Genomic DNA, 6,989 nt, shown 5'->3' on the forward strand with positions numbered 1-6,989 from the left:
CTAGCACTGAGATTGAAGGAATCCGTTCATGTGGACTGAGTAGAGGCGTTGTCATTGTTCAACGTTCGTGATCGCTCCATAGATCTGCATCAAAGGTTACAATCGCCACAAGAGGTAACGATTCTATCACTGACATGCCCATTCGTAAGGATCACTAAAGGAGAAATTTTAAATTCCGTTGCGTTATGGATCACTCTTCTCCTTCATGTTGTGCCTTTCACCGAGGAGCTCCCGGTCACGATATTGAGAATTGCTACCCCCTCAAATATGAAGTTCAGAAGCTGGTAAAAAGTGGAATGGTGTCCTTTAAGGACCGTGCACCCAATGTGAAAGCTAACCCACTTCCTTCCCATGGAAATTCATCTGTTAATATGGTGGACGGTTGTCCAGGGGCGTTCAAGGTATTCGATGTATGCCTCATTAGAAGGTCCTTGGTGACGATGCACAAGGATATTTGCTTGGTGAGCGATTGTGAGCATGACCATGATGGTTGTGCTATCTGCAGTATTAATCCTAAAGGTTATATGATTGTGAAGAGGGACATCCAACAGTTGATGGATGAAGGCTTGATTCAGATTGTTCAATTCCATCACATAGATGATGATGTTAATGTAATAGTGTTAGTATTCAAGACACCAGAGAGAGTGGTGATTTCATTTGATAGCAGCAGTATCAACAAGAGATCGGTATCACCGTTGGTCATACAGTTAGCGGGTCCAGTCATGTACTCATCCGATAAAGTTGTCCCTTATTAGTATAATGCAACTATGGTGAAAGATGGTCAAGAGGTTTCGTTACCTACGACCAGTTCGATCATAAGCATTGTTGATGTTACTAAGGTGACCCGCAGTGGTTGAGTGTTTGGGCCGGTGTCCCCAAAGAATGTAGAAGTTTGTCCAATTGGTAGGAAGGTGGAAGTACCCGCAGTAGATCCAGTTAGCGCTCCAAAGTGTCAGTCTGGTGAATCCAACAATTTCAAGCCTAACGATGATGATAAGGTACTCAGGCTAATAAAGAAGAGTGAGTTCAATGTGGGGGAGCAGCTGCTCCAAACCCCCTCAAAAATCTCAGTATTGTCTTTGTTAATGAATTCCGAAGCGCACAGAGAAGCACTGCAAAGAGTTCTAGAGCAAGCTTTTGTGGAACATGATGTCACGGTGGATCAGTTTGATCATATTGTAGCTAACATCACTTCCTATAATAATCTCAGTTTCTGTGATGAAGAACTACCCGAGGAGGGTAGGAACCATAACTTTGCTTTGCACATCTCCATGAATTGCAAAGATGACGCTTTATCCAATGTGCTAGTTGACACCGGATATTTGTTGAATGTGCTGTCGAGGTCAACATTATCAAATCTGTCATATCAAGGAGCGCCTATGAGATATAGTGGCATGATCATCAAGGCTTTTGATGGTTCGCGCAAGACAGTGATTGGTGAAGTGGACCTTCCGGTGAAGATAGGTCCGAGTGACTTCCAAATTACTTTTCAAGTAATGGATATCCACCCGGTCTACAGTTGTCTGTTGGGAAGGCCATGGATTCACGAGGTGGGAGTTGTTACCTCCAAGTTGCATCAGAAGCTCAAGTTTGTTAAGAATGGGAAGTTATTCATTGTTGGAGGGGAGACGGCGCTGCTAGTCAGCAACCTGTCATCTTTCTCTTATGTTGAATCTGAGGATGAGGTTGGAACTCCGTTCCAAGCCTTGTATATTGTTGTTGAAAAGAGAGTTAGGGCACCCATGTCCTCATTTAAAGATGCAAGGAAGATTGTTGAAGGTGGGAATGTTGATCAGTGGGGGAAAATGGTAGAGGTCTTCGACAACAAGAACAAAACCGGTTTGGGTTTCCAGCAAGGTTCGTCAACTGCTAGATCAGAAGATGTGCGACTCAGTTTCCGTAGCGGAGGGTTCATTCATGGCAATGAACAACACTTAGCTACTGTGCTAGAGGATGATGAAGAGGAAGACTGCACCAATTTTGTGACGCATGGAAAGGCTTACAACAATTGGACTGTCATTGATACTCTTGTTATTATGCATCAATCTAAGTAATTGCTTTTATTTGTTTTTGAAAATCCTTCTCCTATGCCTAAGGGAGAAGTGAACATTGTTTGGGCATTTCAAATTGATCATTAATAAAATATAAATCTATTCATCCACATCTATGATGTTTTATTTTTACTTTTTGCTTTATTCTGAAAATGGTAATCACAAAAAACATAAATAAATAACAACAATTGTCCATCTGCATAATATTTGGTCATAATTCACTTCTCTAAAATCGAAATATCAAATCATTATGCAGGTTGGTTTCTAACCCCATTGAATACAATGATCCTTCTCCTTCTCCAAATTTTGAATTCCCTGTGTTTGAGGATGAGGAGGAAAGTGATGAAGAAGTGAGTGATGAATTGTCTCGTCTTCTTGAGCATGAAGGAAAAGCCATTCAACCATTCGAAGAGCAGATTGAGCTAGTCAACTTGGGTTCCGAAGATGATGTGAAGGAGGTCAAGATCGGATCTCGATTGTGTCCTGAAGTTAAGAAGGGGTTGGTTGATCTTCTCCGAGAATATTCAAATGTGTTTGCTTGGTCCTATCAAGACATGCCTGGGTTGGATTCTGAGATAGTGGAGCATAGATTGCCGTTGAAGCTAGAATGCCCACCAGTCAAGCAGAAGTTGAGAAGAACGCGTCCTGATATGGCAGTGAAGATCAAAGAAGAAGTGAAGAAGCAAATTGATGCCGGTTTCCTTGTGACTGCTGAGTATCCGCAATGGGTGGCCAATATTGTGTCTGTTCCGAAGAAGGATGGAAAAGTCCGTATGTGTGTTGATTAAAGAGATTTGAATAAAGCCAGTCCGAAAGATGATTTCCCTCTACCACACATTGATACGTTGGTAGACAATATATCTAAATTCAATGTCTTTTCATTTATGGACGGATTTTCCGGATATAATCAGATCAAGATGGAACTTGAAGATATGGAGAAGACCACATTCATTACACCTTGGGGAACATTCTTTTATAGAGTGATGCCTTTCAGTTTGAAGAAGGCTGGTGCAACTTACCAAAGATCAATGACTACTTTTTTTCATGAAATGATACATAAAGAGATTGAAGTTTATGTCGATGACATGATTGCTAAATCTATTGACGAAGAGGAACATGTTAAGCATTTGTTGAAGCTATTCCAGCGTTTGAGGAAGTATAAACTCCACTTGAATCCCAATAAGTGTACTTTTGGTGTTCGTTATGGTAAGTTGTTGGGCTTTATTGTTAGCGAGAAGGGTATTGAAGTTAATCCTGCCAAGGTCAAAGAAATCCAAGAGATGCCTGCGCCCAAGACTGAGAAGCGAGTCAGAGGTTTTCTCGACCGCTTGAATTATATCTCAAGATTCATTTCACACATGACTGCCACATGTGCGCCTATATTCAAGCTTCTTCGGAAAGATCAGTCTTGTGATTTGACCGAAGACTGCCAGAAAGATTTTGATAGTATCAAAGAATATCTACTTGAGCCTCCGATTTTGTCTCCACCTGTTGAAGGAAAACCATTGATCATGTATTTGGATGTGCTTGAAAAGAGTATGGGTTGTGTTCTTGGTCAGCAAGATGAGACTGGAAAGAAAGAATTCGCAATTTACTACCTTAGTAAGAAGTTCATCGACTGTGAGACTCGGTATTTTATGATAGAGAAGACTTGTTGCGCATTGGCTTGGGCTGCTAAGCGTCTGCGTCAATATATGTTGAATCATACCACTTGGTTGATATCAAAAATGGATCCAATCACGTATATTTTTGAGAAGCCTTCTTTAACTGGGAGGATTTTCCATTGGCATATGTTGTTGTCAGAATATGACATTGAATACCGATCTCAGAAAGCAATCAAAGGTAGTGTCTTAGCTGACCATTTAGCTCACCAATCGATTGAAGATTACCAGTTAGTGCAGTATGATTTTCCTGATGAAGAGATCTTGTACTTGAAAATGAAGGATTGTGATGAACCATTGCTTGAAGAAGGGCCAGAACTTGGTTCCCGTTGGGGCATGGTATTTGATGGAGCTATTAATCATTACGGTAATGGAATTGGGGCAGTGATTATTACTCCTCAAGGCGCGTATTTTCCATTTACAGCTAGATTGACCTTCAAATGTACAAACAATATGGCAGAATATGAAGCTTGCATTATAGGGCTTGAAAAGGACATTGATCTCGGAATTAAGTATTTGGATGTCTATGGAGATTCAACTTTGGTTGTAAATCAAATCAAAGGTGAATGGGAGACGAATCAACCCGGTTTGATACCATATAGAGATTATGCGAGAAGGATTTCAACTTTCTTTACAAAGGTTGAATTTCATCATATCCCTCGAGATGAAAATCGGATGGCCGATGCTCTTGTAACGTTGGCTTCCATGATTGTGGTGAAATATTGGAGTGAAGTTCCCAATTTGACTGTAATGCGTCTTGATAGGCCAACTCATGTGTTTGTTGTTGAAGAGATCAAAGATGAAAAGTTGTGGTACTAAGATATCAAGTGTTTCCTCCAAAGTTAGATTTACCCGTCTGGGGCATCGTTGAAAGATAAGAAGACTTTGAGAAGATTAGCCGGAAATTTCTACCTGAATGGTGATGTGCTTTACAAGAGAAACTTCGATATGGTTTTGCTCAGATGCGTGGATAGACACAAAGCAGACTTATTGATGACTGAAGTCTATGAAGGTTCCTTTGGTACTCATTCCAGTGGACATGCAATGGCGAAGAAGATGTTGCGAGCAAGTTACTATTGGCTGACAATGGAATCTGACTGTTGCAAATTTTTGAAGAAATGCCACAAGTGTCAAATCTATGCAGATAAGATTCATGTTCCTCCGATACTGTTGAACTTCATTTCCTCCCCATGGCCCTTCTCCATGTGGGGAATTAATGTGATTGGCATGATTGATCCTAAATATTCAAACATACATCGTTTCATTTTGGTGGCTATTGACTACTTCACAAAGTGGGTTGAAGTGGCATCATATGCAAATGTAACCAAGAAAGTTGTCGTAAGGTTTATCAAGAATCAGATCATATGTTGTTATGGTGTTCCAAGTAAGATCATTACTGATAATGGATCAAACTTGAATAATAATATGATGGAAGCTCTTTGCAAAGACTTCAAGATTGCACATCATAATTCTTCTCTCTACAGACCTAAGATGAATGGGGCTGTTGAAGCTGCAAACAAGAACATCAAGAAGATCATTCAGAAGATGGTTGTAACATATAAGGATTGGCATGAGATGCTTCCATTTGCTTTGCACGGGTATCGTACATCCATCCACACTTCAACAGGGGCAACCCCTTTCTCACTTGTTTATGGTATGGAAGTTGTGCTCCCAGTAGAGGTTGAGATCCCATCACTGCGTGTCTTAATGGAAGCCAAGTTGACAGAGGCTGAATGGTGTTAGGCCAGGTATGATCAACTGAATTTGATAGAAGAGAAGAGATTAACTGCCATGTGTCATGGTCAGTTATATCAGCAGAGAATGAAGAAAGTTTTTGATAAGAAGGTCAGACCTCGTATGTTCAGAGAAGGTGACCTTGTGCTCAAGAAGATTCTATCTTTTAAACCAGATTCTAGGGGAAAATTGACTCATAATTATGAAGGCACATATGTTGTCAAGAGAGCCTTTTCAGGCGGTGCTTTGATTCTTACAAATATGGATGGTGAGGAGTTCACTCGTCCTGTGAATGCAGATGTAGTCAAGAAATACTTCGCCTAAAAAAGAAAAGAACAACTCGCTAAGTTGAAAACCCGAAAGGGTGGCTTAGGCAAAAAGGAGCGTCTAGGTGGATTGAAAACCCGAAAGGGCGATTCAGGCAAAAATTAGAGACATAAAATAGAAAAAATTATCCCGATAAATTGAGTACCCCATCTTGGGGCAATTTATGCAAAAAATTAGGGATTCTGGCAAGTAACTGCATCCTGTTGATCTTCAGTTTTGAAGACGTTCTTGAGCACAACGATCGATGTCGATTCGTTGTCCCCAACAGCTGCCAAGAGCATAGCGGATATCAAGAGTTGGTAGAAGGATTAATGATCATTGTATTCAATGTACCCCTTTTCCATGTAAATGACCATTTTCAACTTTGTAAAGATCTATGGAGTCTTGTCATTTACAGACTACCATTCCACTAAATAAAGTTGAGCTGTATCCTATTGTTTCTACTCTTATTTATTTCAGCCAAATAGATTTAAATTTTATTGTGATCATTTTTGAAATTAAAATTTTAAATCAAAATCATTTTTCTTAAACATATAAAAGCATGAATTTTAAGCAATCAATTTCATTTTAAAGGAATATTAACAGTGGTTCGAAAGCAGTAAGCCCTAATTGTGGAGCATTATTTGGTTCTCCCCAAAGCAGTAGGCACATTTCTCTTTCATCCCCGATAGCATTATTCAGCACTTAGTGTTTGTTGATTTCTCTGGACGATTTTTGTTCGCCATTCCCCGGTGTGGTAGCCAGCTGAGTTATTTGATCAGTCCCCTGCAGAGTGTTTATTCCCCAGCCAATTTGGGTCTCCAGTGGAGTAGGAAAATTTTTCCTCAGTAGTTCGCGTGGTTGCGACAAAAACTTCGGTTTTCCTTATCAATCGCCATCAGATTCGCTCCCAGTCAGAGTTTCCTCCTGGTTTCTGAGCAACTATTTATGTTTATCCTCTGCATGGTTGTCTCCCATTTGATATGGTGTTGACCTAAAATTCCCTGCAGACTTGATAACGATTTTCCTTAGCAAATCTCCTCCTTCCCCAGCTGTGATTGAGCTTTTGGGATGTTGATCTCTCTTCTCTCCAACAACCGTATCTCTCTTTTGTGGATTGACCGAGAATTATATTGATGATTCAAGTCTGCGACACCTTTGTATCCTTTGCGATCCTTTTGTCAGCATAATCATCATATATGCATATACATATACATATACATATACATTCATATAA

Source organism: Lathyrus oleraceus, chromosome 2 (assembly GCF_024323335.1).
Source record: "Lathyrus oleraceus cultivar Zhongwan6 chromosome 2, CAAS_Psat_ZW6_1.0, whole genome shotgun sequence".
NCBI lineage: Eukaryota > Viridiplantae > Streptophyta > Magnoliopsida > Fabales > Fabaceae > Lathyrus > Lathyrus oleraceus.